General features: G+C 39.4%; 1 pseudogene across 1 annotated transcript; it reads left to right on the top strand.

The window, feature by feature from the left end:
- LOC149229585 (monofunctional isopimaradiene synthase, chloroplastic-like) lies at positions 1–9,613 on the top strand (annotated as a pseudogene). The gene is made up of 15 exons (XR_016247299.1): positions 1–211; positions 294–368; positions 476–567; positions 708–1,017; positions 1,191–1,373; positions 1,468–1,685; positions 1,784–1,904; positions 2,015–2,127; positions 7,601–7,806; positions 7,904–8,016; positions 8,134–8,232; positions 8,345–8,560; positions 8,672–8,810; positions 8,916–9,164; positions 9,253–9,613. The product of XR_016247299.1 is annotated as a monofunctional isopimaradiene synthase, chloroplastic-like (transcript).
- The last annotated feature ends 2,876 nt before the right edge of the window (positions 9,614–12,489 follow it).

The following is a 12,489-nucleotide window of genomic DNA, read 5'->3' as shown; positions in this document are numbered from 1 at the left end:
CTCTACCTCTGGTAATCCAGTGGCGCATTTGGCAAAATGGCAATGCTCTTGTCTTCATTGTCATCCCATATTCTCGTTACTGCGACACTGGGTGGACCTAATCATCTCACTCTTGACGCCCATGTGAATACACAATGCATTCCACGTCTCTTCAGCACGTTTAATAACAGAAGCCTTGCCAGAAAGCACAGAAGCATCTACCTACGATCGGGTACGCACACAATTTTAAGTTTATTTGTATATTTATCTCGTGTTAGTTTCGATTCGATTTCTTAGTGTTATTGAATATGCAGGTTCAAGCAACATCATTGCTCGTGTTGGCGAAGACTCGATTTCCCTTTCCAATCACTCCGATAAAAAGAAGACTGGTACGCTTATTTTCATGCCCTGGGCCGAAAATAATTTAAATGTTCACAACATCCTGCCAAGTGATTAATTGCACTATTTTTTTTTCATTTTTATGGGATACCTTCAGATTCGCTTTCTGCTCAGACACTAGCGACACCACAATTCCCTCCGGCTGTTTGGAAGGATGATATTATTGATTCTATACTGTCATCTAACAAGGTTAGTATTCTCAACGGCTGTTCGTTAAATTTCTTATTTCTCGTTAAATTTCTTGTTTCTCGTTAAAAATTATGGTTCACGTCGCAAGAGTGTCAGCCGATATTTTCTAAAACATTATGGTTGACCACTATTAATTTCAGGTGGCAGTAGATGACGAGAAGCGTGTCGAGACATTAATATCTGATATTAAGAGTATGTTCAGAGGTATGGGCGATGGGGAAACGAATCCCTCTGCGTATGACACTGCTTGGGTAGCAAAGATTCCAGCACTTAGTGGCTCTGACCACCCTCACTTTCCTGAAACACTCCAATGGATTCTTCAAAATCAGCTGCAAGATGGTTCTTGGGGCGTAGAGGACCATTTCCTAAGATATGACAGAGTACTCGCTACTCTTGCGTGTATTATTGCCCTCGCCGTATGGCGCACTGGCGACACACAAGTGCGGAAAGGTTTGCGAACTTTATTTTTATTTAATAATAAAACAATGGTAGGTATAATCTGGTTTGTGTGAAAAAATATAGCTGTTTCCGTAACTTAAAATATTATTTATATATTGAAAAAACATGATAGATTACCATCCATATTTATAGCTCTAAATAGTATATATATATATATATGGCAGGTACTGAATTCTTGAAGAAACATGTTGGAATGATGGAGGATGAAGCGGACAATCACCGCCAAGTGGATTTGAAATTGTCTTTTCTGCACAGCTAAATGAAGCGAAAAGCTTATGCTTGGATTCGCCTTATGAATTGCCATTCATCAAACAAATCATTGAGAAGCGTGAGGCTAAACTCAAAATGTTCGTTAAACTCTGCTCTTCTATCCTTGATAAAATTGCCATTTCCCAATGTCATTGTCAATTGACCTTACCGTCGTGGTGGTGTTCGGATCAGGATTCCTACTGATGTTCTCTATACGGTTCCAACAATATTCTTGTATTATTTGAAAGGCCTGCAAGAAATCGTAGAGTGGCACAAAATCATCAAACTTCAATCCAAGGATGGATCATTCCTCAGCTCACCGGCATCTACAGCCGCTGTATTCATGCGTAGAGGGAACACCAAGTGCTTGGAATTCTTGAACTTCGTTTTAACGAAATTCCGAAACCATGGTATCAACCCAACCCTTTGATTTCACTAAATTCGTTTTTTATTTCGTTTAAAGATTAAATTAAAGTGAAGGTTAACAACGGATAATTTGTTATTGTAGTGCCGTGTCAGTATCCGCTTGATCTATTTGAACGTCTGTGGGCCGTTGATACTGTTGAACGGTTAGGGATCGATCGGCATTTCAAAAAGGAAATCAAGGACGCATTGGATTATGTTTACAGGTATCTTGTTTTAAGCGTTCTATACAATTCACTTCTTGATTAGATCATTAGTGCCTCTATTTAATTGAGCTTAGAAGCTTATGGTAGTAATATTTGAAATTGATGCGCACCCATTGGAACGAAGGAGGCATTGGATGGGCTAGGGAAAATCCTGTTGCTGATATATATGTTACGGCCATGGGACTTCGAATCTTGAGACTGCATGGATACAATGTATCCTCAGGTAAATGAAAATGTTGACACTAAGAGCCAAGTTTTAGTTGTACATTGTGCCAACAACCAAGGATTTGAGTTCTTTCTGTTGGAACTACTACACACCTACATGTGGACTCTTAGTTAGAGCATCGGACTACATGCAAGATTCCTTTTGCATGATTTACTCCTTGATTTGCTCCTTCTTTAACTCCGCAACTGGTTAGTTCTTCTGCATGATTTACTCCCTGATTTGCTCCTTCTTTAACTCCGCAACTGGTTAGTTCTTCTGCATGATTTACTCCCTGATTTGCTCCTTCTTTCACTCCGCAACTGGCTAGTTCTCTCCGGAACTTGTTGTAGGTGTTGAGTCTTCTCATTGATCACCACTATGGTGCATTACCTTGGGATCTTCACTCAGTAATGCTATATCATGAGCATTGTAACCTATTTTCTAATGTATCATTCTTTTGTTCTTTCAATTTTCTTTTAGTGTTTTTTCTCTGCAAAGCTGTATGTTCAACCTTTACTAGCTAGATTCATCTGTGTAGGTTTTCTAACACATTTACATGGTATCAGAGCCCACAGGTTGCTAGATAAAAGGTGCACCAGTACTTTATTTTGCAGGTATTACAACTTGAAGATCGAAGATCGACAGAAAAATGGAGTTTCCCAAAGCATCGATCCTAACACCGTACAACTATCACGAATGGAAGGACCAAATGGTTCGATACCTTCATCATAAAGGGTTGTACAGGATTACCATGGCTACAGAAGTGGAACCCACTTCAGCCATAGAGAAATCCAAGTACCTCAACCGTATGGATGAGGCCCACGGATCCATATGCATGTGCATCTCTCCAGAGTTGCAGTTTCATCTATCTTCCTGCAATACTCCCAATGAGATTTAGAGAAAGGTTGAAGAACTCTACAGGAAACAGGATGAGATGAAAGGACATCTGCTCGAAGCAGAGCTGTTGTCATTGGATCCACGGAACTATGACAGAATTCAAGACTTCTTCACCAAATATAATGATCTATTGCTGCAACTCAAGGGTTGTGGAATTGACAAATCCAAGGAGGAGAGTCGCCAAGTTCTCTCTATTATGTCAAAACTCGGATCGGAATACTCCATCTTTGTGTCTACATTTCATTTAGTAAGGCTCGCAACAGGTAAATCCTACACTATGCCTTCTCTCAAAAAATTTATGGAGTCCCTTATTTTTGAGCAAGATAAACTCATTGGCATGGGGAAAATCAAACCTCCAAAAGCGCATGCACTTACTGTGCATGATGGCAGCCACAATAAAAATGACAGATCTGATTCAAATCAGAAAAATCAGCAGCAAAAAGACAAGGGAAAAGCGCAATCCAATCCAAAGAAGAAAGGTTGCACCAAGCCCTTCAATGACTCCTCCGGCTCGAGAAATGAGAAAGGGAAGAAAGGAAACAGATGCACCTACTGTCAAAGAGGATTCCATCCAGAATCCTCTTGCATGAAGAAACAAATTGACCAAATGGCAGAAATCCTTCAAAAGCACAACCTTGGGGAACACATCTCTCAGGGCGCCAAGAAGAAAACTGAGGATCCGCCACACGGGAAAGGTAACAATTTTCATGCTTTAGTTGCAATTAATTCTTCTCTTGATGCATGGATTATAGATTCTAGTGCATCACATCATATGGTTGCTGCAAAGGAAGTCTATTCCTCTTTGGATGCATGCAAAGGAGCTCCCATCCTCATGGGAGATGACTCACCTATTGAGGTCACCAGAAAAGGTAGAGTGGAACTTTTACATGGAAGCTTTGAAGATGTGCTTCATGTTCCAAAACTTTTGGTTAACCTGCTTTCAGTTTATCAGATCACTCATTCCGGCACCGGAAAGCGAGTGGAATTCACTCCAGATGTAGTGAACATATATGACCTACATAGCAGCTCCAAAATTGCAACCGGTGAGGTAAACAATGGAGCCAGACTGTATACATTTTCTGAATTTATTGAATCTGAATCCTCCTTATTGCTTACACATGCTGATGATAGTAGTAGGCTTTGGCACGAGAGGTTTGTTCACTTAATTTACAGGTATATGCAGCAGCTAAGCAAGAATGAGATGGTGTAAGGCTTGCCAAATATCAGTTTCTCCAAAGGAGTTTGTGAAGGGTGTGTCCTTGGCAAACATCCTAGAGAAAAGTTTGACACTGGCAAGACTCACAGAGCATCCTCTCCTCTAGATCTGATCCATAGTGATCTCATGGGGCCTTTTCCTCATCCTTCCATCAACAAAGCAAGGTATGTGCTTACATTTATTGATTATTTCTCACAGTATACTTGGGTGTATCTTCTCAGGGCCAAATCTGAAGTTTTTGCCCACTTTGAAGATTTCAAAGCACTAGTTGAGACACAGTCAGAGAGAAAGATCAAAGCCCTCCATACAAACAATGGGGGGGAATATGTTAACATAGCACTTCGGAGCCTTTGCCTTCAGTCTGGCATACACTTGTAGTACACAGTTCCGTACACTCTGCAGCAAAATGGAGTTGCTGAGAGAAAGAATTGATCTCTCAAAGAGATGGCTTCCTGCATGTTGCATGCTAAGTCACTAACTCATAAGCTATGGGCTGAAGCACTTAATTGTGCTAACTACATCAAGAACAGATCTCCTCATAGGCTTGTCAAGGATCAGACCCCCTTTGAGGCTTGGAGCGCCACTAAGCCAGAGGTCACCCACTTCTATGTTTTCAGCTCCCGAGCATGGGCCAGGATCCCCTCTGAAAAGAGGAAAGCTCTTGATCCATAGAGCATTGAGTGCACCTTTGTTGGATACCCTGATGGTGTGAAGGGATACCAACTCCTGATTCCCTCTACAGACAAGCTCATCATTGAGCGAAGTGTCAAATTTGAGGAAAGTCTCTCACATGCACCTCAATCACCGCATGCAGACACTTTTTATCTACCTCATGTTTGAGATGATGACTCAGTACACTCAGATGCAGATACAGAGCATGCAGATGTCGAGACAGAGTCTTCAAATACAAATCTAATGCATGCAAATGATGATCCACATCCAAGCTCAGATCGGGCTTCCAACAGTGAATCATATTCCCCTGTCATAAATCAGAGAACAAGGAGCTTACGTGAGATATATGCACAAGACCACCCAGTTGCTAGAAATGGTCTTATGGGGGATAATTCTGATCTGCAGAGGACTAGCTCAGAGTTTATTGAGCCTCCTCTTGCCCTCACTGCCACTGAACCATCGCCATCCTGACATTGTAATTTGGTTCAGTCTTCTGATCCACAATCTTATGTTGAGGCTGCTGGGCATCCATCTTGGGAGTCCGCCATGGAGGAGGAGTATAACTCCCTCCTTGAGAACCAGACTTGGGACCTGGTCCCCCTTCCTTCAGGAAGGAAACTTGTTCGATGCAAATGGGTCTATAGGACCAAGAGTGCTGCAGATGGGCAAATCACTAGACAGAAAGCTAGGCTAGTAGCCAAAGGCTTCCAGCAAGTGCATGGCATTGATTATGATGAGACCTTTGCTCCAGTAGCAAAGATGGATTCCATACGCCTTGCACTTGCCATTGCGGCTGCCCAGGGGTGGGAAGTACATCAAATGGATGTGAAGAATGTCTTTCTTCACGGAGACCTATCTGAGGAGATCTACATGGAGCAGCCACATGGTTTCATTCAAGATTCATCTTTGGTCTGCAGACTGAAGAAATCTCTCTACGACCTTAAGCAGACCCCGAGAGCTTGGTATGCGAAGATGGATTCTTTTCTCTTATCACAAAACTTTGAAAGATGTAAGTCTAATCTAAATGTTTACATGCTCAGGACACATGATTCTCTTCTTATCTTAGTTTTGTATGTGGATGATCTCCTAATCACCGGCAGCTCGGCTTCAGCCATTGCTACAGTCAAGAGGGCCTTGCATGATAGGTTCTTGATGACGGACATGGGTCCATTACACTTCTTTCTTGGTCTTGAGATTAGCCAGGATGCCACAGGAATCAAACTCTCTCAGGCTAAGTATGCACGGGATCTCCTTGAGAGATTTCGCATGACTGTCAGCAACCTAGCACCGACTCCTTTTCTGTCTGGGGTCCGCCTTGAGGATGGAGGTGACACTCCATTAGTTGACAGCACTCTCTACCGACAGCTAGTGGGGAGCTTATTGTACCTCACCCACTCCAGGCCAAATCTCTCATATGAAGTAGGGGCAGTTTCCAGATACATGTAGGAGTCGCATGAGCTATACTGGAATTCTGCCAAGCGCATCCTCCGATATGTGCAGGGCACCATCACCTTCGGGATTCACTATGCAGCAGGCACTGCATTAAATCTCCTTGGATTCACAGATTCTGATTGGGCGGGAGACAGCATTGATCTCAAGTCCACCTCTGGATATTCACTCAGTCTACGATCTGGCCCTATCTGTTGGTCGAGCAAGAAGCAGGCTGCTATTGCTCTCTCTTCAATGGAGGCCGAGTACAAAGGAGTAGTCAACATCACCATTCAGGCTATGTGGCTACAACACTTCCTCACTAAGTTGGGCGTCCAGTTCCACCAGCCCATTGTCACCTGGTGTGACAACCAGAGCACTCTCAAATTTTGCAGGGATCCAGTACAGCGGCAGCGGATGAAGCACATAGAGATCCATATGCACTACATCAGAGACTTAGTACATGATCGGGTCGTTGATTTGCAGTTCCGTCCTTCAGCAGAACAGACTGCAGACATCTTCACCAAGACACTCACTGAGTAGAAGCTTCGCACGTTGCGCGATCGTCTTGGAGTGAAAGACACAGTTGCTTAGCAACTGTCTTTTCTTCCTCTTTTCTTTTGATTACATTGTATTTTGAGGGAGGGTTTTTCCCATGAGGTTTTCCCTCTTTCCTCAAATTTAATACAAGTTGCACGGTATTTTGGGTGACCTTTGGCCTTAGTTTCTAGGTCCCATTTTCTATTTTTCCCCATAGTGGTGTTCAGGGGGGGTGTTGGAACTACTACACACCTACATGCGGACTCTTAGTTAGAGCATGGGACTACATGCAAGATTCCTTTTGCATGATTTACTCCTTGATTTTCTCATTCTTTAACTCTGCAACTAGTTAGTTCTTCTGCATAATTTACTCCCTGATTTGCTCCTTCTTTAACTCTGCAACTGGTTAGTTCTTCTGCATGATTTACTCCCTGATTTGCTCCTTCTTTCACTCCGCAATTGGCTAGTTCTCTCCGGAACTTGTTGTAGGTGTTGAGTCTTCTCATTGATCACCACTATGGTGCATTACCTTGGGATCTTCACCCAGTAATGCTATATCATGAGCATTGTAACCTATTTTCTAATGTATCATTCTTTTGTTCTTTCGATTTTCTTTTAGTGTTTTTGCTCTGCAAAGCTGTGTGTTCAACCTTTACTAGCTAGATTCATTTGTGCAGGTTTTCTAACACATTTACACTTTCATTCTATTGAATCATCTGCAAACATCATTCTTGGCAGATGTTTTAAAAACTTTTAGAGATGAGAATGGCGAGTTCTTTCGCTTCTCGGGTCAAACGGAGAGAGGAGTAACAGACATGTTAAGCCTCAATCGTTACTCACACGTTGCATTTCCGGGAGAAATGGTCATGGAAGAAGCAAAAGTGTCCACCCAAAGATATCTTTGGAGCGCTTTGGAAAATGTCGATGAGAATACTTGGGGAGAGGTATATAACATTTTCTGGCTCTTTTAACATCTCAGTGAACCTCACATCACTCACATCAATGAGTATATATATATATATAGTGTAATTTTATTTGCAGGTAGAGTATGCCCTCCAATATCCATGGCTTAGGTGTCTGCCGAGGCTGGAGGCCAGAAGCTACATTGAACATTACGGGACAAACCATGTTTGGCTTGGGAAAACCATGTATAGGTAAGATTGTAAAATTTATAATATTTGTTTCCAAAATAATACCGTTGAGCCCAATATTGGTTTCAGCATGCTAAATAGTAAACCATTTGTATTTTAATGTATAATTGAGGGGAGCAGGATGCCATATATTAACAACTGCAAATATTTGGAACTGGCCAAACTGGACTTCAATAATGTGCAGTCTATACACCAAAAGGAGCTTCGCCAGCTTCCAAGGTGCTAGTATTGTTTAATTCGATGTTTCAATCATTTAAGCCTAGTATTGTTTAATTCAATGTTTCATTCATGTAAGTATAAGCTAAGCTAGTGTACCTCGCATTGTTTAAAGGTGGTGGAAATCATCGGGTTTCGCGGAGCTCAATTTCACACGCGATCGCGTGGCTGAAATATTTTTCTCAATCTCCTCTTCTATGTTTGAACCAGAGCTAGCTTCGTGCAGAGCCGCTTTTACCAAATCTACCGCCTGCGCTATCATTTTAGACGACCTGTATGACGCTCATGGATCTATAGAAGACATCAGGCTGTTCACAGAAGTAGTTAAAAGGTGGAGATTTAATATATTAAATCTCTTTTGATTTAAAAATAGATGAAAGTTTCTGCAATTATTGTGGCTGCTAAACTATGTATTCATGCCTATTCTTCGTCTTTGTTATAGATGGGATCACTCTCTGTTAGACCGAATGCCAGAACACATTAAAATATGCTTCCTGGGTCTGTACCATCTGGTAAATGAAATAGCGGAAGAAGGCTGCAAGAGACAGGGGCGTGAGGTGCTAGGCTACATTCGGCACTTGGTACGTACTATGTTTATAATTTTGATGTTACACAAGTTTTTTATTTTCTGCAGAGATACAATTAAATACTGATTATGGATTTATGGGTCATACAATATATGGCAGTGGGAGATCCAGCTTGAAGCATACACGAAAGAAGCAGAATGGTCTGAAGCTGAATATGTGCCGTCCTTCGATGAATACATAGAGACCGCTAATGTGTCAATAGCACTGGCAACTGTGGTTCTGATTGGTGTTATTTTCACTGGAGAGGCTTTTACAGACCACATACTCTCCCAAGTTGGTTACCGATCAAAATTGGTATATCTCATGTGCTTGACAGGGCGTTTGGTAAACGATACCAAAAGTTACCAGGCAGGCTACTCAATCTTTTCTAATCCAATGTAGGGTCTCTGTCCCTAGGCGCTTGTAATTTATTTGAACGGTTGCTAATTATGTGTAGGCGGAGAGAGGTCGAGGAGAGGTGGCTTCTGCCATACAGTGTTACATGAAAGACCATCCCGAATTGTCAGAGGAAGAAGCTCTCGAACATATTTATAGTGTCATGGAAAACGCCCTCGCCGATTTGAAATGTGAATTCCTGAACACAAAAGACGTGCCGGACAATTGCAGGAGAATGGTTTTTGACAGTGCGAGATCAATGCAGCTGTTTTACGTGGAAGAGGACGGTTTAACACTTTCACAAAATACAGAAATTAAAGAACATGTCAAAAAGATCCTGTTCGAACCAGTTGCGTAGGATAAATTATTCGAATTAGTCTCATGCGCTTGCTGATCAGCGGCTGTTATAACAATTTTTTTTTGTCTTTCTCAAGCCAGCGATGAAATTCATGGATGCCAAGGTGTTTTTGCTTTTCCCCTATTCGGTAACGCAAATTAAATTTCATTTTATGTTAAAGACAAATTGTTTATGAATCATAGCCGAAGATCAGGATGATAATCGTTATGGCTAAAAATTATTGGTAAATAATTAGGTGACCAATCATTTTTATGATTGCAATCAAGAGTTGACCGTTGATATATCGTGTCGATGAGGTACACAGATTTTAAAACCAAAAATTTTTAAAACCAAAAATTAATATAGGGAACCAGATTCATTTTACACAGTCGCTAACATTGGTGGTATATATTATGGATGCAGTAGTCTCTTTGCTTTATGTTTAATGTGATAGTTAAATAAAAAAATAACTAGGTTTATTGGGGTGTAGTTGATATAAGTCTATATAAAATATATATATATTAATAATAATATATTGTTATAATAATAATAATAATAATAATAGGATTATTATTATTAAATAATAATATTATTATTATTATTTTTATTATTATTATTAACAATAATATTTTTAATAACAATAATTATTTTAGTAAATGTAGTTGATATACTTATAAGGCTTTACTTTTATCTATGAGAGAAACAATTGATAAATATATAATAAAAATAACAATATTAATAATTCAAGTATAGGGTTATATTAGATATCATTTATTGGATTACCCATCACAGATAGCCTCTGGCTCAAGCGCACTTAACTGTGGAGTTTTTCCCACAATCAATCCAACTTAGCTGGCTACCCCATTTGCGAAACCTTAGCAGTATTGTGCCTTATGAACCATTCAAGTAGAGTTCCCTTCACTCTTTTGAATTTAAGAATAGGGGTTTACGCACTGCATTATATTAGATATCATTTTTGGTATTCAACCGCGTTAAGTAAGTCATTCATCATTTTTGGTATTCAACCGCATTAAGTAAGTCATCCATGTATGACCATTTCCATGAGGGGTAGTTGTAACTGATTAATTTCTCATGATTTTTGAATAGTCCACTTAGCACTCATTGCATCGGGTGATGCTCACAGGGGTGAAGAAGTGGGATTGAAACTAGTGAAATGAATCACATAGCGTCAATCTCACTTCTGGAGCTTGCACCCGGTAACCAGGACTTCCCGGGAGGTCCCCAACCTAGATCGCCTCTGGCTCAAGCGTGCTTAACTATGGAGTTTTCCCCATAATGAAGCCCACTTAGCTTGCTACCCCATTTGCAAAACCTTAGCAAGTATTGTGCCTCATGAACCATTCAAGTAGAGTTCCCTTTACTCTTTTGAATTTAAGTATAGGGGGTTACGCAGTGCATTATATTATATATCATTTTTGGGATTCAACTGCATTAAGTAAGTCATTCATGTATGACCGTTTCCATGAGCGGTAGTCCCTTCACTCTTTTGAACTTAAGTATAGGGGTTTACGTAATGCATTATATTAGATATCGTTTTTGGCATTCAACTACGTTAAGTAAGTCATTCATGTATGACCATTTCCATGAGGGGTAGTTACGGTAGTCGTAACTGACTAATTTCTCATGATTTTTGAATAGTGCACTTAGCACTCATTGCATCGGGTGATGCTCATAAGGGTGAAGAAGTGAGATTGAAACTAGTGAAATGAATCACATAGCGTCAATCATCATTTCTGGCGCTTGCACCCAGTAACCAGGACTTCCTGGGAGGTCACCCATCCCAGATCGCCTCTGGCTCAAACGTGCTTAACTATAGAGTTTTCCCCACAATTACTCATAATAAGGAGTTTTCCCCACAATTGCTAATAATAATAATAATAATTACTCATTTAAATAAATAATGATTTGTTTTATAAAAAAAAAATAACTATGATTTTTAGAAAAAATATAAATATTTTTATTTTATTTTATTTTATTTTATAATAATAATAATAATAATAGTTAAATAGTTAATTATTGTTAAATAATAATAATTTTTTTAATTAAATATTGGTAAATAATAATAATATGAATATAAATTATTAAATGAAAATAATAATAATAAATTTATTTTTACATAATAATAATTATTTCTTTGTCAAAATGTGACGTTGGATCATGGTTAACATATTGAGACAATCTTTGTTACAAAGCAATATTTGAGCATGGTTGACCATGGTTGACTATGATTCACCATGTTTCACCCAAAGGAAAAACAAACCATTTGGATTAATACAAAAAACCGAAGATTGACCATGGTTGTTTATAGTTGACCATGGTTGACCATGATCGATATTATAAAACCAAGTTAATAATAAACCCAATGGATTGATATTATGAACCCAAGGGAAAAATAAACCCAAGGGATTAATACTAAAATCCCATGATTGACCAAGGTTGACAATGGTTAACCATGATTGATATTATAAACCTAAGGGAATAATAAACCCAAGGTTTTGATATTATAAACCCAAAGGAATAATAAACCCAAGAGATTAATACTAAAACCCCAAGGGATTATGAACCCAAGGGAATAATATTAACTGAAGGGACTAATATTATAAACCCAAGGTATAAAACCCTAAGATAAATATTAAAAATACTAAAATAAACATGGTTGAGCATGGTTGATTTTCATATTGAGAAAATCCTTCTTACAATGTGACATTGAACAATGGTTGACCATGGTTGATTATGGTTAACCATTATTGAATAATATTAAACCCTAGGAATATGAACCCTTAGATAAATAAACCCAAGGTATATAAACCCTAACCTCAATATTATAAACCCTAAAATAAACATGGCTGACCATGGTTGATTTCCATATAGAGACAATCCTTGTCACAATGCAATGTTGGACAATGGTTAACCATGGTTGACCATGATTGATATTCATAT

The sequence above is a fragment of the Pinus tabuliformis genome, chromosome J (assembly GCF_031772625.1).
Source record: "Pinus tabuliformis cultivar Carrire ecotype Pingquan chromosome J, CPIR1, whole genome shotgun sequence".
In the NCBI taxonomy this organism is placed as follows: domain Eukaryota; kingdom Viridiplantae; phylum Streptophyta; class Pinopsida; order Pinales; family Pinaceae; genus Pinus; species Pinus tabuliformis.
The sequence above is the reverse complement of the archived record's forward strand: the minus strand, read 5'-3'. Positions and strand labels throughout refer to the sequence as shown.